This window comes from Tamandua tetradactyla, chromosome 2 (genome assembly GCF_023851605.1).
Source record: "Tamandua tetradactyla isolate mTamTet1 chromosome 2, mTamTet1.pri, whole genome shotgun sequence".
Classification (NCBI taxonomy): Eukaryota; Metazoa; Chordata; class Mammalia; order Pilosa; family Myrmecophagidae; genus Tamandua; species Tamandua tetradactyla.
Genome location: NC_135328.1, coordinates 124746813 through 124769623, shown reverse-complemented (window position 1 = coordinate 124769623; position 22811 = coordinate 124746813). Strand labels below are relative to the sequence as shown.

General features: G+C 35.6%; 1 long non-coding RNA gene across 6 annotated transcripts in view; it reads right to left on the bottom strand.

Moving 5' to 3' along the window:
• The window catches only part of LOC143661970 (uncharacterized), a 128034-nt gene extending 105267 nt beyond the window's left edge, over positions 1-22767 (bottom strand). For all 6 annotated transcript variants that reach the window (XR_013165061.1, XR_013165058.1, XR_013165059.1 and 3 more), the window contains exon 1: positions 22662-22767. This is a non-coding gene — a long non-coding RNA (uncharacterized LOC143661970). The remainder of the gene's footprint in view (positions 1-22661) is intronic.
• Positions 22768-22811: the final 44 nt, after the last annotated feature.

The window sequence follows — 22811 nt, the reverse complement described above, 5'->3', positions numbered from 1 at the left end:
AGGGACAGGGTCCAGATAAAGTCTCAGGCAAGCTTAATTTTGCCCATTCCAGGGGCAGTTGGATCCTGAGAAGCCCTGCAGCTATATCCAAAGAGCAGTCAAGCCATGGAAACACAGCCACAAAAAGAGAAAAATAAAAATCCTTTTCAGAGCAGGACCCCCACACACCAGGCAGGATAGGAAAAACACAGAGTTATTTCTAAGTGTTAAGTTATTTCTTAACATTATGTGTTTGAAAATTACTCATTTTAATGTAGCAAAGTTTTAAGATAATGTTTATTGAATATATGGAATATACTGCAACTGTGTACAATCTTGTTTAAGAAAAACTACAAAAGTATCATACTAATTTATCATGACATACTTATTCCTTTAGTGTTGAATGTGAAATTGAATGTATCTGCTCAAGATCAAATAACAAGGACTAGAATTATACTCCCACTGAAACAATACAGATAAAATATGAATGGACAGGCACTTTGAAGGACCATGATTGAAAATTGGTGATAACTAGGCCCAGAGATGAAGTATGGTATAGAACTTTCTGAGCATGGAGAAATGAAGATATTTTGTGTCTTATGCAAAGGCTTATGAGAGTGGGACTTCAACAGAGTGAGATGGTAGTGATTAAGCCATTAGTGTGACATATTATGTGGATACCAGCTGGCTCCTTTGTCTAGTCACTCTTGTTATTCCCCGATGGACTTCTAAAACAAGTGCTCATGAGATAATGATGGAAGTTATGCATGATGTTAGTAACCTTCACTTTTCACTAAAGCTGACTTGACTACAGACACTGTAAGACCCCAATTTGCCATCAACAGATATCAACGCTGAGGCCTCATATGACACCCTTTCCAGAGGTGATCAGCTTGCTACCTGGTGGCAAGTTGATTAGATTGGACACTTTCATCAAAGACATGAGTTTGCCTTCCCTACACACAATGCTTATATTATTATTACCCGTCATGGGCTTACAGAATGCCTTGTCCACCACTATGGTGCATTACTTCAGGAGCAAATTTTATGTAAAATTAATTATGGGAATGGGTACATGCTCATAAAATTCACTAGTTTTACCATGTTCCCATCATCCAAAGCAGCTGGATTGATAGAACTGCATAATGGCCTTCTGAAGACTCAATTATTATGCCAACTGGATAGCAATACCTTGAATAAAAGGGGCAATGTTCCTCGGGAGGCTGCATGTACTCTGATCAATAGCTGCTTAAAAGTGCTGTTTCTCTCATAGCTAGGGTTTACAGGTCCAGGAATCAGGAAATATAAATGGGAGTGGCACCACTCTTTATTATCCCTAATGATCCACTAGAAAAGAATTGCTTCCTGTACCTGCAACTTTAAGCTCTGCTTGTGCACATGCCTTAGTTCCAAAAGGAGCAACACTTGCAACCAGTGTTACAGCAATGATTCCATTGAACAGAAAGTTCAGACTGTCATCTGGTAGCTTTGGGACCCTCTTGTCTTTGAATCAACAGCAAATAGGGAATTATTGGGCTGGCTGGGGTGTTTGGTCTTGACTACCAAGTGGCAAAATAGCAATGCTACTGCACAATAGAAACTGTTGCCTGGAGTACAGGAGATCAACTATACTGTCCCTTTTGTACTAGCATGCCCTATGAGTAAAGTCAATCAAAAACTAAAGCAACTCAATCTGGGCAGGATTACTAATGGTCCAGAAACCTCAGGAATGAAGGTTTGAGTCATCCCATTAGGCAAAGAACAATGACCAGCTGAGGTGCTTGCTGAGGGTAAAGGGAATATGGACTGAATAGTGGAGTAAGATATTTGTAAATGAGAACTAAAGCCACATGATAAGATTCAGAAAATAGGACTGCAATAGTTATGAATTATTCTTGTTTTGTTATGAGTATATTTTAATATATTAATAAAGCAATTAATTTGTTTTCTTTTCTATCTTAATCCCTTATTATAACAGAAATCACATTAACTTCATGTGGTAGTATTTAGGTTAGAGGATGTCAAGTTTAAGAGTAAATGCTACTCAAGGACTTGCACACTCTTCTGGGGGAAGTTAGCATGATTTCTCTTGTTACACAGTCAGTTTAGTATGATTAGAGGAATATATGATTACTATTTTGGAGGGGATTAAGTATGGTTTAAGTGCCAGGTTGTTATGTGGTATACTGTGATGCTTAAATTCATGTGTCAACTTCACCAGGCAATGGTGTGCACATATTGGTCAAGCAAGCACTGGCTTGATTGTTACTGTAAGGATTTAAATTATCATTAATTTGATTTCATCCCTGACTGATTATATCTGAAATCAGTTGAAGAGATTGCCATCAATAATGAGAGAAATCGCATCCAAACATTTGAAGACCTTAAAGGGAAAAGCAATGATTTCAGCTGTCAGAAGGGAGAATTTTCCCCTCTGAATTAGCTGATCAATTTCTCCTGGGAAACATCAAAAGCCTTCATTGGCATATCCAGCTTTCAACCTGCTCAACAGTCTTTGGACTTGCCCATTTCCACAGTCATGTGAATCAATTTCTATATTTAAAAACTCATAATATTTACAACACATATATAAGCACTATACACATTGTGTTATTATATATAATCTATATATATGTCTCCTTTTTGCTATCTATATATGTATAAACCTCTTATTGACTCTGTTTCACTGGAGAACCCTGAGTAATACAGAAGGATACTATTCTGTAATCTTCTTTTGAACCATGAATACTGTCAGCAATGGCAGCTAATGAAACCACTTAGGAGGCTCTTCCTTCATTCCTGTGGAGAAATCGTTAATCCCTCTTATGTTTTCTTTCCTCTTTTTTTACTCTCAGGGGAATAAGGACAATACCCAGACTATAGAAAATCCTCAGGGAGCATGTATAAAGTTCCAAGGTAAAGGATACATTCCCATGGCTCTTGATGATGAAATATGAAAATATTTCTCACAAAGGGGATCTCAGGACATTATATCAGGCAAAAAATATATGAAGAAAAACAAAAACAGAGTGATTCAGTGCTTATAGCATAAATACCATGGGACAGCCTAAGAGACAGAGAGAACACTAATGGATCCCCAGATATCAGCAAAGCTGAGATATCTTACTTTATCTTCCTCTGATCCAGTCAAATGCTCTATAGGCTACAATACTGACTCTTACTAACAGAAAGTAGTTGTAATAAATTTTATCTAATAGCATTCTATTCAAGAAAAATAGAAAAACAGAATACAAGGTGTGAGTATACCTGTTCCAATATCCATGTTTTTCTTCACTTGTTTTGGATGTAATGGAAATGTAGGTCACATAAATGTACAACATTTTTATGATTTGAATTCTTCCCATATAGACAAATTATTAATTATGTTTAAATTGTTCATTTATCTGTGTGTGTATGGGGGGTGGATAGGTGTGATGCCTGGCAGAAATTTACCAACAATGTTCGTTGCCTAAGATATGAATAAAAAAAACCTTGGATCCTTGGTGTTACTTGAATAACATAAATTCTCCAATGTTTCACTTAAAGAATAAGAGAATTAAAAGAATGAAAAATGTTTTTTAATAATTAATCCAAGTTCTGTCTTCCAAGCTGTAGATTCTAGGTATATTACTAACCATAATATTTTTCAAGATATTTTTGAATAGTGGTATAGTATGTGAATATTGCAGTTCTATTTTTCTTACTCTGAAAACTATGACCAACATTTTAATATTTTTAGGTTCTTAATATGAATAGATGGCAATTTGCCTAAAGTATACCCTAATGACACTAATATTCTTGGACATAATTATAGGTCTAATTCAAAGTTTCCATTATTTTTACCTTGAAATATTTTCTATTGTAAACACAGTACACTGCAGTGAAACAATATGTGATTTAAATATACTTCCTTATGTATTCATTTGGCATATAGGAAGAAGGAATACAGTTTGAATTATACCACTTTTTTCTCAGCCAATACGTTCTGTTATTGTTCAGAATTCATTATTTTTATTAGAATGTGAGTATGAGAGTATCCAGTTCTTGCTTATTGCTCATCCATAATCTTTCTGGACTTTGTTGATACATTCCAGATCAGAAAAGATGAAGCATGGATGCACTGAACCAAACGACTGTGAGGGAATTTGTTTTACTTGGATTTTCCTCTGGTCCCCTCCTGCAGCTCACATTATTTATGATGTTTCTCATTGTGTACCTGCTCTCCCTCACAGAAAATGTCCTCATCATTTACATTGTCCTCATGGATTCCACACTACAGACACCTATGTACATTTTCTTAGGAAATCTGTCCTTCTTAGAAATCTGGTATACCATGGCTACAGTGCCTAAACTACTGGTTACCTGTGTCTCATCTCTGATGAGACAGGTTGTCACCATCTCTGTTTCAGGTTGTATAACCCAATACTACTTCTTTTTCTCTCTGGGTGCTACTGAGTGCATCCTGCTAGCAGTGATGGCCTATGATAGGTACCTGGCAATATGTAATCCTCTACGCTACTCACTCCTCATGAGTGCTCATATTTGCCTAAGGTTTTCAGTTGGGTCTTGGATTGGGGGTTTCATTGCCCCTCTCCTTCCTGCCATACTAATCATGAACCTCAACTTCTGTGGCCCTCAGCAGATCAACCATTTCTTTTGTGACGCAGACCCCATTTACAAACTCTCCTGCTCAGATACTTTCCTAGCAGAGGCCTTGGGCTACAGTTGCAGCTCTGTTGTGATCCTAAGTTCTTTCCTACTTACTATGTTCTCCTATGGACAAATTGTGGCCACAATAGCAAGAATGTCTTCCCAGGAGGCTTGGAAAAAAACTTTCTCCACCTGTACCTCACACCTCACTGTGGTCACCATTTATTATGGCACCATAGGCTTTGCCTATGTCCGCCCTCCAGCCAAGTACAGTTTCACCATTGGGAAAGTGGTGTCAGTGTTTTATTGTGTGGTCACACCCTTTGTAAATCCTCTCATCTACACCTTGAGAAATAAAGATGTGAAGAAAGCTTTCAAGAAAGTTCTAGCACAAAAGAGATAGCTCTTAGCTTGAAGCATGTATGCATTTTTAGAGATAAATTTAGAGTGGATTTCCAAAATTTATTTGTGAATAGTAAGTATTGAAAAATGACATTATGCTGTGGATACTATCTAATATGTATAATTCTCTGAAATTTAGTTATCAACTTGAATCATATTCAAAAAGGTATTCTATACTTATTTTATTATTGATGCCATAATGCAGAGCCATTGTGATGAAAAGAGAAATATTATGAATTCCTTTTCCACAAGGCATTCAACTCTTGCTTAGTCCGATGTAGTGTATCAGTTGAATACTTGCATAATTTATACTTTAACAGCAACCATGAAAAAAATTTTATAAATGAGGTCTCTGATAAAGGGAGTTCTGTTCTTCTGTCTGGTAAATGAGCTAATATGAACTCTTTGTAACAGAAATATATTCATTAATTAAGCATTTTCTATATGTAGTGAAATGCAATGTATTCCTTAGGATTAATGTATATCTAATTATGACCAGAAACATATGCATAAGTATAGGATATTATTTTAAAATTCATAAAAAATATTAGGTAATTATCATTTTCTTAAAGTACAAAACCAGGAATAATTGCATCCCCATACTGGACTTCAAAATATTATCTTTTATGGGGTGTAAGGATAGTTCAGTGGTAGAATTCTCACCTGCCATGCAGGAGACCTAGATTGGATTTCCAGTACATATACTTCCCCCACCAAAAATCAAACAAACAAAAAACAAGCAAGCAAGGGAAACAAACAAAAAACAAACAAACATAAATTCAACATATGGTGCTGCAGTAATGGGATATTCACATGGAATAATAATGAAATGTGACCCCACCACACAGCACACAAAAAAATTATCATTTAATATAGTTAATAAGTGGAAGATGAAACAAACAAAATTAACAACTTCAAAGTACAATAACATGATATTTAGCATGGTACAACTTAATCAACTCTTAAATTCCTATGCAGCAAATAAACTCAGCAAATAGTTAAATACAGAGTAAAAAACTGCAATTATTTTTCATTATTATTTATCGCCATATGTGAATGAAAAGGCTTTACAATTTTCAGTGCTTTTTAGCATGGTTTGTGAACTAAATAGAAGGCAAGTGTGCTAGAAGTTGGCATAAACCCATGCAGGGTTTTTTAAATGAATGTGTTTCATGTTATTGCCCCCTATAACCTAGCTATTCAACCTGAGGACCAGTAAATTAAGATCATCTAGATGCTATGGAGAAATGTGTAATCTCAGGTGCCATCTCAAACCTCCTGAGTTGAATGACAATCTGCAGTTTAACCAGATCTCCAGGTGAATGGTATACACATTAAATTTTAAGTGCTAAATTAAGCAGCCAAGGTTTTAAACAAAAAAAAGTTAAATGATGAGAATAAAATGAAATTAAGACTTTGCAGCATATGAAAATCCCAAAATTTTTTCATTTTAAATGGTGGCATATGATGGTGTGGAACATATTAAAATTATAATAAATATATTTTTGAGTTCCTAGTCAGTTTCCATTTACAGAGAGGTACAATTCATGTTTACTGTTATCAAAATTACCATTCCTTTTTTTGGGGGGGTAGTTAGATTCAATTGTCAACTTCGCCAGGTGAAGGCCCCTAGTTCTGTTGCTATGGATGGTATGTGAACCTCATCTGTTGCTGATTACATCTGCAGTTGGCTAGGAGGCATGCCTACTGCAATGAATGATGTTTGACTTAACTAGCTGGTTCCCAAATGAGAAAGCACAATGTAGCACAGCCTAAGCAGCTCAGCATACCTCATCTCAGCACTTGCAGCTCAGCCCAGGCCTTTGGAGGTGCATAAAGGAATGACCCCGGGCAGGGTTGTTGGACCCAAAGGCCTGGAGAGAAGGTCAGTAGAGATCACCCTGTGCCTTCCCATGTAAGAAAGAACCTCAGTTGAAAGTTAGATGCCTTTCCTCTGAAGAACTAACAAAATAAATCCCCTTTTATTAAAAGCCAATCCGTCTCTGGTGTGTTGCATTCCAGCAGCTAGCAAGCTAGAACAGGGTGTATGGTCCAGGAATTGAACCTGGGTCTCCTGCATGGAAGGTGAACATTGTACCACTGAACCAACCGTGCACCCTGCAAAATTACCTCTACTTTTAAAAGTGAAATTAAACCATACATCTTTCTTAAACTTTCTATTTCCATTAGAATATTGAAAGCCTTATACAACTATAAAAATAATGGAGACAACATTTTGAATCAGGGAACAGCAATTTTTGTATGTCCTCCTAACTGAAGAGAGATTTCTTTATTGCATTAATGGTAATAATCTTTGCAAAACCTGAGTTCTTGGAATAATGTTTGCTAATATATGTATATCTAGCTTTGTTTTCTCTTTGTCACTTCACCTCTCCTAAAACTCTGTTTCCTCCTCTTGATAGGGAAAAACTGGAGTTATCAGTGGGCAATATATGCCAAACTCAGGCCTCGTATCACAAAATCAATTCCAATAGAAAAACATCAATTCTCACATCCATTCATATCAACCTGAAATTTTATTTTTGTGAATATTTAGAGCTATTTTGTAAAATGCAATAAATACAGTAAAGATGGTTTCACTGATGCAGGGTCTTTGGCACAAAAGAACTAGTTATCACATTTTTATTAGAAAGGGTACATTAAACCTAATGATCCTGAATGATGGTATGGCTAAAATAAAACGAAATCACATGTTCACATAATCATAAAATAATGGTACAAAACACAATGCAAGTGTGAGGAGAAAGGAAGGCAAAGTTATTATCAAATAATAGTTTATTTTTATTATAAAAGGAGACAGTATTTGAAGAAAATTCTGAATGGTTAAGATCAGCAATATTTTAAAGATAGGAAAATCTACTTCTGGCTGCCTCCTAAGTGTTGACAATAATTCAATATATGCATTTTTTACCAGCTGGGTTGAATAGGCATGCATCTATTTACTTTTTATAAAGTATTTAATTAAGTTTCCATATTAACAAATTATTTTTAATCATCTGATTTTTTTTTTTTTTGCTGTATGTTATTCTGTGGGGAAAATTTGCTAAAATATGTTATTTATATTTTGAATATTAAGTTTGTACCCATATATGTTGTTTAAAAAGTCTTCTTTAATAAATTTCTTTGCAAAATATCTCTCTTGCTTCACTGATCCAATATTTTGGATCTGAAATAAATCATTATGTAATTTTTCATTTGTATTTCTGATTATTAGAGTTTCAAAGGCCTCTACTTTAACACTGATGATCCAAAGTACATTTTTTATTGTTGTCAGAGCAAGTTTCATTTCATCATTCTTATTCTTTGGGGATTTAATAGTTATATTAGAACTTATTTCATTATTTAAATGTAATAACAGTCTGCATATCTTTTAGAGTTTATATTTTAATTGAACATCATACAAAATATGTCAGCTATTTTAGGGTGAATTTGTATCATTAAGATAATGAGGCTTTTTCTGAATAGAAGGAGGACCTACATTTTCTCAAGAGTGTTCTCATGTAGTTGAAGAGTACCATATTATCTTTCTATTTTACCATCAATATATTTGTGATGACTTCATATTTCTTATGGTTTTACTTATTAATGTTTTCTTATATTATTTCTTCTAAATATCTGTTTATCTTTAGTCTATTATTAGTGTTCATACATTAATATTTAACACACTACCTTAATAACTCTTCCACTGTGGGGAGTAATACTGCAGTGGTTCAGCTGCTCTCCAAGAAAATATTTACAGTATCTGAGCTATTTCCTCTGCTGATATTTTAAACAGGAATTTCAACCTATACTTTAAGACTTTTTATTACTCTGCATTTTTTCCTGTATCTCACAAAAGTTCCCTCCATTTTGTTTGTCTTGGAACACTATTAACTTGACTCCTTTTTTGGAAAAATATCTTTGGCATATAGAATTTTAATTTAACAATTTTTCTTAACAATCCCTTCCAAAATTTTGGATATATAGTTTCAAAATCTTGGTATTCTGTCTTCCTGAGTCTGAGCTTTTCTTCTGGATTCTTTTTTTTCAGGAGAGAGATTTGTGAGAAAAGGGACTAATGTTTTCTGGATTTATACATTCATAAATAAATTTGCAGGGCTTTTTTTCCCTTGCAGCCCCAACCTCCAGCAATCCATCCACTTCCTAAGATCTCTCTTCCACCACTGCTCTTGGTTGCTCTCTCCCTTGTATCTATTTGGTCCATGCATTCTGCAGTGCAACTCTCTTCATGTTTTCTGTGAGCCATTTGTCAGGCTGCAGTCATGGTAACCCAAGTTTCAGAATCACACATCAGTCTTTCATTCTCCTTGGAACATGTATTAAGTTTTGCTGTGGTCCCAGTTCCCTTTCTCTTGGCGAAGGGTGGAGAAAGCATGTGTTATGGCCTTAGGTTGTGAGTGAAGAAGGGAAGTCCACTAGAATTCCAATGACTGTCCTCTCTTTTCAGACTCGATCTATTTTTGATTCATATAATGAGCCAGGGGTCACACAGCTGGGTTAAACTCATCTCTTTCGGAAAACCTGTATAATGATGTATCATACAGCATGGGGTACTTGTTTATTGTTTTAGGCCAAAATGGGTAAGAAAAAAATTTTTTACATTAAGTTTAATAAATAATTTATCTTTTAATCCATTATAATTGTCTAATTACATGAGTTTTGACCAATGTATATAACCATAAAATCACTACCAACACCACCAAGCAACAGAATATTTCCATCACCTCCCACAAGTTTCCTTATATTTGTTTGCAGTCTGTCCATCACTTCATCCCCCAGCCCCAGGCAACCACTAATTTGCCTCTGTCACTATAGATCAGTTTGCATTTTCTAGAATTTTAGATAAATGGAATCACATAGTATAAACTTTTCTGTGTCTGACCTCTTTCAGCATAATGATTTTGATAGCCACCAAATATTACAGATAGATATTTATGTTTTATGTTCATCCAATGAGATTAAACATTTTTTTCTGTGTTTATCAGCTATTTATATTTTAAGACGGGGCATTAAAATGATCTGAACTCTCCTAGCTTCAAATTGCTCTTCAAGTTTTACCAAATAGACAAAAATTCTGTTTTGGAGCCATAGTTGGGTAGAAACATAAAGACAAAATAAAAGGCAATTATTAAAAAAACTAATTATCTGTTTAATCATAATTTCCTAGTTCATATTGGTTTTTAAAAAACATGATTGTGGCCTAAGATGGGGGCTTTTTTTAGATATTTCCATGTAGACATTAGAATACATTTTTCTAGGAAAGAATTTGCTGTTCTAAGTCTTCTGAATTCTTTTAAGATTTTAAAAAATATCTGTCTTTGTATTTTCTTCACTTTATTTCAATACACTGAGTATAATTATAAAAAATATCTTGACAAAATTTGATGAATGGAGAGGGAAGGGATTCAATTTACACCATAAAATTTGCAATAAAGAACATAAGGTAATTTCCTCAAGATCTTTGTAGGCTTTTATTGTTTAAATTGATAAGTTCATTGTAACATCTATATGGAAAGGCAAGATATGTAAAATAACCACAAATTTTAGAATATGAAGAATAAAATCAGAAGAAATACATCACCTGATTTCAAGAATCATTATGCAGCAAAAAAGCAAAACTATGTGATATTGAATAAAGAAAAGACACTGGTAAGAAAATGAAGAGAAAAAGAACACACTGGGGGGAAAAATTGCAAAACACATCCAACAAAAGACTTGTTGCTGGAAATATAAAGAATATTTAAAACACAATATAAAACAAACGGCCCAACAGAAATGGGCAAACATATTTGACAATATTTGTAAAATATATGTTAAATTCCCAAGGGAACTCAGGTTAAATTTGACTATGTTCATAATTACATTAAATGTACCAAAAACTCCTAAAAGTGAAGAATAACAGACTTGGACTTCCAGAGAAAATGGTTGAGTAGGGATCTCCATGACTCTACCCCCTGACTAAAACAACTCCTGAAAAGGAAAGAGTGGTCTGAAACAACTATTTTGAAATTCCAAAAGTCAGAAGCACACTGTTAAGAGCTCAATGAGAGTGGCATCGAAAGGCCCATAAATTACATTAAAGAACTGTAAATTGCTCTCTCTGCCAGTGGTTACCAGCACCCACCCTCACTTTCACAGCAGGCTGCCTCAAAGACCAGACTCAGGTTAGCTGCTGGTGGCAGGAAGGAGCAAAAAAATCCCCTTCCTCTATAGCCCTTGCAGTTATTCAAGAAATTTGTTCTTCTTCTTTTCAACAAAGTGGAGAACTGTATTAATTTGATATCAAACCATAGATCCCACACTTTTTGCTTAATGATCCCTTGTCAAAACAATTAGGAAAGTCATGTTTGTAATAAGAATTACCACCTGTCATTTTATCCCTTCTTATAAAATATTCTGTTATTATAAGATATAGTTAGGCCTTCCTACATTCCATGAACTGATCCTAATTTAATTTAATTTTTAATCCTAACTTAATTAATTTAACTAATTTTAATTAATTTTAATCTTTTTTAAGAAATTAAAATCTTTATATATGTATATGTTAAAACTTCACATTGTAATACTATATAATAGAAAAAATGATTTTTCAAAGACTCAACTTGAATATCCTTAATACTACATCCTTGAATTCCATTCTTCTTTAATATGATGTGGTTATGTGTCTATAATTACAGCAGCTATTCAAACATAAAAGATGTCAGGAGTTGCTAACAACATTCGTGAGCTACTACACCATCTCTGGACCTCTTAATCCTAGACCTGTGATGTGTGGATAAATAAACACAAATAGACACAAAATTTTTCACATAAATTTCTTTATGTGAAAAAGATCATCTTCCTCAAGTACAGGAGAGTAAAGCAAATCATTAGATCTTGGTTTTTGTTTAGTGAATTCAGGTCAGTGGGGGTTGTTATAGTTTCAAACGAAACTGGAAAATGGTAGCAATAGCCATTGTTTCAGGCATACCAGAACAAGGCCAGAGGCTGTGGAGATTTAAAGACACAGTACTTACTCAGAGCTGCAGGTGACATTTAGCTAAAGGGTTGGACTTGACAAGCAGACCAAGAAAGATCAGCTTTGAGGTGCCTTTTGCAGAAGTGCAAGACCACATCATAAAATTTTTGTGGAAGTGTAATGGACCCAAATAGCTAAAGTGATCTTGAAGCAGAAGAATGAAATTAGAGGATTCACAATTCCTTATCTTAAACCTTATTACAAAACCACAGTAATCAAAATAGCAGGGTGATGGCACAAGGGCAGTCATGTAGAAAAAAGGAATAGAACTGAGAGTGCGAAAATCAACCATCACATTTATGTCCAAGTAATATTTCATAAGGTCATCTAGGCTACCCAATTGGGAAAGGATAAATTCTTCAAAAAATTTTACTGGGAAAACTGGAACATGATTTACAATAATAGAAGGAAACCCCTACCTCTATCATATAATAAATCAACACAATATGGATTAAAGTTCAAAATGTAAGTGCAAAGAATATTAAACTTCTAGAAAAACTGTAGGGAATCATCTTCAGGGCATTGAATTAGATAATGGTTTCTTAGTCTTTACCCTCAAATGCAAGCAACTAAAGAAAAATTATAAAAATTGTTCCTCTCCAAATTAAATTTTTTTCCTCAAAAGGCTGTTATGGAATTCTGTTGCTCAGATGTGGCCTCACTCTCTTTAAGCCAAACTTGGCAAGTTAAACCATTGCCCTCCACCCACATGGGACATGACACACAGGGGTGAAAGTCTCCATTGGCATCATGGGACATGACTCTCAGGGATGAGTCTGGCCCTAGCACCATGTGATCAACAATGCCAGACTGACAATAAAGGGGGGAAAGAAGTGTAACAAATAAGATATCTGGCTGAAAGAGTTCAAATAAAGTTGAGAGGCTACTCAGAAGTCACTCTTATGCAAATTTCAGTTAGACATTGCTACCTATCATAACTTGTCAAACCCCAACCAAAACCATTCCAGCCAATCTTAAAGAACACCTAAGGTAATATAAAAGATTCTACAAAGGTTCAGTGCACTAGGGTAACTTTCCAGAAACTGAAAACCTCTAGATGAGACCCAGAACCATATAAGTCCTGAAACCTAGAGCCTCTTGAGATCATCAGCTAGTTCCATCTCCCTACCCCATATTATTGACAGCTCCTTCCAACAGAAAAAGTTAGATGGATCAAAAATGATGCTGGAATTATACAAAGTAGGTAGGGTTTAACAAATAAGTATGATTGTCGAATGATTATATTGATATTTCTTTTAGTCTCCAGTATCTTACAACACCTAGAAGTAAAAACCTAAAATTATCTTTTTTTATTCCATGATTGTATAATATAACAGATATACAAAGCAAAGAAAGATAAAAGCAATAGGCTTCAAAGCACTCTTCAATAAATAGTTACAGGACAAATCCCAGAGTTTGTCATAGGATACTGTTGTGTTCAGGTTCATCTGTCAACTTGGCCATGTGGTGGTGCCTATTTGTCTGGTTGGGCAAATTCTGGCCTGTCTGTTGTTATGAGGATATTTCATGGACTTTAATCGTGATCACATCAGCTGCATCCATAGCTGACTGCATTTGTAATCAGCTAAGAGGAGTGTTTTCTGCAATGAGTAATGATTAATCTAATCACTGTAAGCTTTTAAGGAGGATTTGGAAGAGACAGCATTCTACCTGATTCAGCCACCAAGCCTCTCCTATGGAGTTCATCCAGACCCTTCATTGGAGTCATCAGCTTCAAAGCTTGCCCTATGATTTTGGACTCTACGTTCTCATAGTTATGTGAGACACTTGTATAAATTTTATATCTATGGCTATTTCCTGCTGATTCTGTTTCTCTAAAGAACCCTAACAAATACAGCTTGGTACTGAGAGTGGAGTGGTTCTTAAGAAACAGAATCTTAAAAATGGTTTTTGATGATTGGTTTTCTACTCTGACTGGACTCAAAGGCACTAAAGACTCTGTTTCCCATAATCAAAATGATACTGCCAATTCATAGAGTGAGTTGGCAAAAGAGATAGTCAAAATATCACCATTGGATTCTTCTAATGCTTTGCTTATATGAAGATAGGCTCTTGGGAATACTGTTTTTGACAACTTTACAGAGTTCTTTTGACAACTTTACAGAGTTCTATGAAAATAGGAGGTATAGAGATGTGGGCTGCTTAACTGCCCCTACATAGTAAAATAGCAAAATCAAAAGCAATACCAGATTCCTGGAGGGATTGCAGAGATTATTGCCACTCTTAAGGATTTGAAGGATACAAGAATGGTGATTCCCATCACATCCCCATTCAACTGCCCTATCTGGCCTTTGCAGAAAATAGATGGTTCTTGGAGGATGACAGTGGATTATGGTAAGCTCAACCAGGTGGTGACTCCAATTGCAGCTGCTGTTCTGGATGTAGTGTCATTGATTGAGAAATGAATACATCCCCTGGTACCTGGTATGCAACTATTGATCTGGCAAATACTTTTTCTCAATAGATGTTAGTAAGGACCACCAAAACCAGTTTGCTTCCAGCTGGTAAGGTCAGCAATATGCTTTTACTCTCCTACCTCACGGGTGTATTAACTCTCCAGCCCTGTGTCATAATCTTGTCTGCTGGGAACTTGATCGTTTCTTCCTCCCACAAGATATCATACTTGTCCATTATATTGATGATATCATATTGATTGCACCTAGTGAGCATGAAGTAGCAACTACTCTAGACTTATTGGTAAGGCATTTGTGTGTCAAAGGATGGGAGATAAATCCAACAAAAATACAGGGGTCTTCCACCTCAGTGAAATTTCTAGGTGTCCAGTGGTGTGGGATATGTCAAGATATCTCTTCTAAGGTGAAGTATAAGATGCTAAATCTAGCCCCACCATGACCAAATAAGATGTGCAATGCCTATTTCTTCTCTTTGGATTTTGCTGACAGCATATTCCTTATTTGGGTGTGCTACTCATATGCATGTATTGAGTGACCAGAAAAGCTGCTAATTTTGAGTGGGGACATGAATAAGAGGAGACTCTGTGACAGATCCCAGCTGATGTACAAGCTGCTTTGCCACTTGGACCATATGATCCAGCAGACCCAATGGTGTTGAAAGTGTCAGTGGCAAATAGAGATGCTGTCTGGGGCCTTTAGTAAGCCCTTATAGGAGAATCACAAAACAGACCCTATGTTTTGGAGCACAATCTTATCATCTGCTGCAGATAACCACTCTCCTTTTGAGAAACAGCTTTTGCCCTGCTATTTGGCCTTAGTAGAGACTGAATGCTTAACCATGGGCCACCAAGTTACCATGAGACCTGAGTTGCCTATCATGAACTGGGTGTTGTCTGATCTACTAAGCCTAAAGTTAGATGTGTGCAGCAGCACTCCATCATAAAATGGAAATGGTATATATGAGATTGGGCCTGAGAACCTTCTGAAGGCACAAGTAAGTTACATGAGGACGTGGCCCAATTGCCCATGGTCTCCATTCCTGCCACATTACCTTCTCTTTCCCAGATCAGTGATCGCCTCTTGGGGAGTTCCCTACAGTGATTTGACTTGGGAAGAGAAAATTCAGGCCTGGTTTACAGATGGTTTGCCATGATATGCAGGTATGACCCAAAAGTGGACAATTGCAGCACTTTTTGGGGTGTTCCAGAAGGACAGTGGTGAGTGGAAATCTTACCAGTGGGCAGAACTTTAAGGAGTGCAACTGGTTGTTCATTTTGCTTGGGAAGAGAACTGACCATAGGTGCATTTGCATACTGACTCATGGGCCATGGTTAATGGTTTTGCTGGATGGTCAGGGACTTGAAAAGGCCATAATTGGAAAATCGGTGACTAAGAGGTCTGGGGAAGAGGTACATTGATAGATCTTTCTGAGTGGGCTGAAAACATGAAGCTATTCATGTCCCATGTGAGTACATGGTGGCAGGTTGATTACATTGGACAAGTTCCATCATGGAAGGTGCAGCAATTTGTTCTAACTGGAAAAACGCACACTCTGAATATGGGTTTGCTTTCCCTGTATACAATGTTTCTGCAAAAACTGCCATCTGTGGACTTACAGAATGCCTTATCCATCATTTTGGTATGCCATACAGCATTGTTTCTGATCAAGGAATACACTTCACAGCAAATGAAGAGCAGGAATGAACACATGTTCATGGAATTCTCTGGTCTTACAGGTACCCCACCATCCAGAAGCAGCTGGACTGATAGAACGCTGGAATGGCCTTTAGAAAACTCAATTATAGTGCCAAGTATGTCACAATACTAAGGTAATGTCCTCCAGGAAGCTATGTATGCTCTGAATCAGTGTCCACTGTGTGGCGCTGTTTCTCCTATAGCCAGGTTCTCATTTGAAGCCTTTAGCTCTCATTTTCCCTCATTAACGTATACAGCTTATTTTAAAACAACCAGCTAACATCTCTATACCTCCTATTTCCACAAAACTTCATAAAGGTGTTAAAAGTATTATCCTCCAGAGCCTGGTTTCATACAACCGAAGCATTAGAAGAAATCCAATGGTGATAATTTGACTATATCTTTAACCAGCACCTCCCCCCACCATGGATTGGCAGTGTCGTTCTGATCATGGGAAGCAGAGTCCTTAGTGCCTTTGAGTGCAATCAGATTAGAAACCCAATCATGAAAACCCATTTTTAAGATTCTGTTTCTTAAGAACCACTCCTGGTACCAAGCTGTATTAGCTAAGGTTCTCTAGAGAAAAAGAATCAGCAGAAAATATCCATAGATATAAAGTTTATAAAAGTGTCTCACATCACCATAGGAATGTGGAGTCCAATATCTGTAGAGCAGCCTGCAAGATGGTAACTCTGATAAAATTCCCCAATGAACTCTCAGGATAAGCTGGCTATGTAGCCATGGGAATGTAAGGGTCCAAGGTCTATAGGGCAGGCAACAAGCTGGTAACTCCAATGGATCTCCTCAATGAACTCTCAGGAGAGGTTGGCTGGATGACCTTGAAATCTAATAAATATTCCTGCATGTTTTTGTAACTGTTTGGGACCTGTGAACCATGAATTTCTTTCAATTTCTCCCCATGAAATGGAAATTCTACTCTGATATTCCTTCCTTTGCATATTGGAAGCAAATAACTTTTTTAATTTTGCATGGGCAAGCACCAGAAATCAAACCTGAGTCTCCAGGTTGGCAGGCGAAAACTCTGCCTGCTGAGCCACCATGGCCCACCCTGGAGGCAAATAATTTTTACTAAATTTCATGGATCCACAGCCAGAAGGGAATTTTGCCCAGGACAGATTTTGATTAGATTTTGTACTTAATATTACTACTGAAATGATTTTAGCCTTTTGAGATAATGTGATACAATGAATATATTTTGCATACAAAAAGAATGTGACTTTTTAGTTCAAGAGGGAGGAGTGTGGTAGTGTGAAGATGTAAGTATCCCAGAAAATATTATGTCCTTTAATTCATTCCTATACCTACTGTAGGTAGGTCCTTTTGATTAGGTTCTTTCAATTGTGTCCTGCCCTACTGTGAGTCTTAATCTTCTTAATGGAAGTCTTTATAGAGCAATAAAACACAGAGAAGCTTGTCAAGAATTGCAGAGAAAAGCACCACAGAAGCTACAAGATACAGGAGCTAAGAGAAGGGACACTCCGAAAAATGTTTCTGAGAAATTGAGAGAGGAAGCCTCTGAAACCAGAAGTTGAAGCAACAAACCCTAGGAAAGAAGGGGAAGCAGATGTTGTTTTATGTCTGGCCATGTGCCACGGGACTTGAAGATCACTGCTAGCCAGTCTTTGAGGAGAAGTTATTATCACATCAATGCCTTGATCTGGACATTTTCATGGCTTCAAAATTGTAGACTTATAAATTATTAAATCTCTGTTGTAAAAGTCAAACCATTTGCATTCTATTTCATTTTGACAGCTTTGGCAAATGAAAACACTACATACTGGATTAAATATTAATATCCAAAATATATAAAGAAATACTTCAGCTTCACAAAAAGACAAACAACCCAATTTTGAAATTTGGCATAAGACTCAAACAAGCTTCTCTCCAAGTAAGTTATACAAGTGGCCAAAAATCACAAGAAAAGATGCTCAACATCACTATCCTCCAGGGAAATGCAAATCAAAACCACAATGGGATGCCATTTCACACTATTTTTTAAAAAAGAAAATAACAAGTGTTAGAGCTGATGTAGAGAATTAGGAGCACCCATTCTTTCCTGATGGAAATGAAAAATTGTTCAGTGTTTGTGGAACACATTTTGGAAATTACTAAGAAGTCTATATATAAAACTACCATAAGACCAAGCCATTCCATTATTATGCATATATTCAAAACAATTGAAAGCAGGTGCATGAACAGATTTTTGCACACCAGTGTTCATAGCGACATTACTCAAACTGACAAAAGATGAAAACAACCCAGGTATCCATAAACTGATGAATGGATAAATAAAATGTGGTACATACTTACAATGGGATATCATTCATCTGCAAAAAATAATGAAGTGCTGATACACACAACATGTATAAACCTTGAATACCTAATGTTGAGAGAAATAAGCCATGCATAAAAGGACAAATAATATATGATCTCACTCTTTTGAAACAATTAGAATAAGAAACCTCATAGAACCAATATCTAGAATATAAGTTTCCAGGATTTGATAGATGTATAGAGAATGGAAAGTTTGAACTTAAAATAGACAAGGTTCCTTGTTTTGGCAATGGATGGTGATGATGGTAGTACGCCATTGTAAATGCAATTAACAGCATTAAAATATACACCTGAATATGATTGAAATGAGAAATGCCAGATCATGCACAGGTGTACATCTGTAAGTATAATATTCTTAAAATATATACACAGAACTACACTACACAGTGATCATTAAGTTCAACCATGAATTTTAATTAATACTGTAATTATAGAAATGTGCTTTCTTCAACTTATAAAGAAGAAAGGCAAAATGTTGTGAGGATGGATATATAAGAATCTTATATTATGCAGAATTGTTCTGTAATCCCACAGCTTCTCTAATTACAAAAAGCTTCTCTAATTGCATACTTAGTACCCTTCAAATATTAGTGCAGAAGTTGGTTGAAAGCAAAATGATTTTACGATATCTGCCATATAAACATAAACCAAAAGAAACCACATATACCACGTATGCCCATAATATCTGATAATGTAGACTTTAAATGAATAGAAGCATTACAAAAGCCAGACATTTTATAATGATATATTACAATTCAAATGGAATATTTTACAACTTTTAAATTGAAGAAATTAATTATATAGCCCCAAAATATATTGGGAAAATTGTTAAATCCATAATAACACCTCAAAATTTCAACACACCTCTCTCTTAATAATAAGTTTTATTTTTAAGTAATAAAAACTTATTTTTTAAGTAATAAAAAATCTACTTCTCTCTACAAAAAAAATGGAAAGACATGGAAGATATGAAGATATTTTTGATAACTGTGACATAATGTTCATATAAAGAATAGCTAATCAAAATGTATATGATGAGTCATTAAAGAAATAAAAAATATAGCTTGAACTCTAATTATAGGGGGATCAAGTTAAAAATCAATAAGAGAAACATATATTGGAAAAAATACAGTGAGCCAATCAAGAATAATGGTTTAAAGGAGAAATTAATTAAAAGTGAAAACAACTATATTTTTTAATTATTGAAAAAGAAAGTGCAATATAGCATCATTTTCCATTGCACATAATGTTGTTGTGCAGGTCTAAAAGGATGTATGTCCCCTAGAAAAGCCATGTTTAATCAAAATCCCATTACATAAAGGCAGAATAATCCCTATTCAATGCTGCATGTTTGAAACTATAATCAGAGTATCTCCCTGGAGATGTGATTTAATCACGAGTGGTTGCTAAGCTGGATTAGGTGATGATGTCTTCACCCATTTGGGTGGGTCTTGATAAGTGTGCTGTTTTGAAATGATGTATGGATCCTAGAAAAGCAATGTTTTAATCCTAATCATATTTTGTAAGGGCAGCTGTTTCTTCTCATCCCTATTCAGTATTGCAAATTTGGAACTGTAATTGGATCTCCCTGGAGATGCGATTTAATCAAAAGTGGTTGCTAAACTGCATTAGGTGATGACATGTCTCCACCCATTTGGGTGGGCCTTGAGAAGTTTCTGGAGTCCTATAAAAGAGGAAACATTTTGGAGAATGAAGAAGATTCAGACAGAGCAAAGAATGCTGCAGTACCATGAAGCAGAGTCCACGAGCCTGCGACCTTTAGAGATGAAGTAGGAAAATGCCTCCCTGGGAGCTTCATGAAACCGGAAGCCAGGAGAGAAAGCTAGCAGATGATACCATGTTGACCATGTGCCTGCCCAGCTGTGAGAGAAGCCCTGATTGTGTTCACTATGTGCCTTCTCACTTGAGAGAGAGAGACCCGGAGCTTCATCAGCCTTCTTGAATTGAAATGTCTTTCCCTGGATGCCTGTGATTGGACATTTCTATAGACTTGTTTAATTGGGACATTTTCTCAGCCTTAGAATTGTAAACTAGCAACTTATTAAATTCCCCTTTTTAAAAGCCGTTCTGTTTCTGGTATATTGCATTCTGGCAGCTAGCAAAACTAGAACAGTTGCTATAACAGGCAATTTTGTATTATTAAATGAATGCAATGGCAAAGAATGAAGAGTGAAAATTCAAAGATCTAAGCACTCATGTTAAGAGTTGGAAGGAAAAAACCAGTTAACTCATAGAAAGTAGAAGAAAATAAATAAACATATGCTTATAAATATAAATATAAACTTATAAAATAGAAAATAAATGTTAAAGAGGTAAAAAAAAAAAAGCAAAACCTGACTGTTTATAGAAGGTATCTCTTTTTCAGAGGAAGAATAACACAAATATCCAACGTCAGAAAAGAAAATATCATTAAAGAAGGAATAATAAGATAACAAGAATCTTACAATCATCTAAATAAAATTTAGATGAATGGAAAAATTGGTACAAGGAACAAAATGAAAGAATCCTACAGACATTATAGTAAGTGAAATAAGGCAGTTACAAAATAAGGAAAATAACCTAATTCCATTAATGAGGAATGAAAAAAGAAAGAAAAGTAGTTGATATTTTGAGAAATCAGAAAAGTAGCTACCTCAGAAGAATACTTATTTCAACAGGTCGAACAAACTTATTTGAATGGTATAGACACTCTGTACATCGAACTAGGTTCTTTCTTTGGTGAATGTATTCATTGATCTGTACACAAAGTTAAAATGTCTACTGAAAAAGTAAAAAAAATAAAGCACCTAGTACCTTTATGATCACTCAGAACGCAATATGTAGGGTAGATTCAAAACAAAGCATGTTCAAAATATATACAAGAATAATATACTGTAAACTGTGGAATATTGATGAAATAAATCAAAGAATATTTAAATAAATGAAAACTCACCCATATTCATGAATTGGAAAAACTCAATGCAGCAAAAATTTCAATTCTCCCCAAATTGTTATAAAGGTGTGATAAAATTCCCATTAAATACCCCATGAGGTTTTCTGTATGTTAAGAGAAATTTATTCCAAAATTTAAGTCTCATCCTGAGGCAAAATTCTTCTATGTCCACAGATGTGTGAAATTCCAAAAGAAAATTATCTTCTTCCCAAAATACAATGGTTGGACAAGCATAATGTAAGCATTCCCATTTCAAAAGAGAGAATTATATAGAAAAAAGAGTCCACATATCCCAAACCAGTCAGAAATCAGCAGGGAAAAGTCCATTAGAATTCAAGTTCAGAAAATATTGCCTATGACTCAATGCACTATCTTCCTAGCCCACTAGGTATGGATTCCCCCACACTCTCAGACTTAGTAGGTCTCTTTTGCCCAAACTCTCACATCTATCAGTCTGCCCTTGGAGTCCTTGTTCCTTCATTTCTTCCTATCTCTCTCCATGTCAGTCTAACCTGGCAGTATTTCTGCTGACTGCCATACAAGCCAAAAAAATCGTTTCAGTCTCTATCCAGTTAGTGAGAGTCTATGTTATCAGAGAAGAATATCCCTAACAAGATCTTTCTTGAATAACTGTGTTTATTCCTGGCTTCTCATACAGTTCAATTTTTTAATGAAATAGTTGTCCCTCACACTTTAAATACAGCCTCTCCAAAGCACGTTTTCTGAATAGATTGAGAATATTCCAAATCATCTATGCTGACTCATTTTTCTTACAAGTTCTTTCCTCAATTTATCTCTTTCCTCAATTTATCTCTTTCCTCAATTTATCTCTTTCTTCTCACATATTACTATAAGCAACAAGAATAAAGGAAAGCACACATTTCTTATTTTCCTGGTCATTTCACTTGAATATCCACATCCCTGGTTTACAAGATCTTGCCTCCATTCAGCCAAACATTAGTCAGTTACTTTGTCTGCCATGTTAAAATAAGTATTGTCTTTACTTTCATATCCAATAACATGATCCTCAATTCCCTAAGAATACTAACCAGAAACTACAGGCCCAGGCTTCTGTGCAAGCTGTACAGCACTTACTTGGGCCACATATGATTCAGCAGATTCAATTCCTCTATAGGGAAGTGACAGCACCTACCTTCAGCATTGCGGAACAAAACTCAGCCATCTATGAAGATTACTCTTGTTTTGAGAAACAGCTTTTGCCATGTTTCTGAGCCATATGGCAGTCTGACTGCTTAACCATGGGCTCCTAAGTTACCATGGGAACCTTGTTGTCTATTATGAG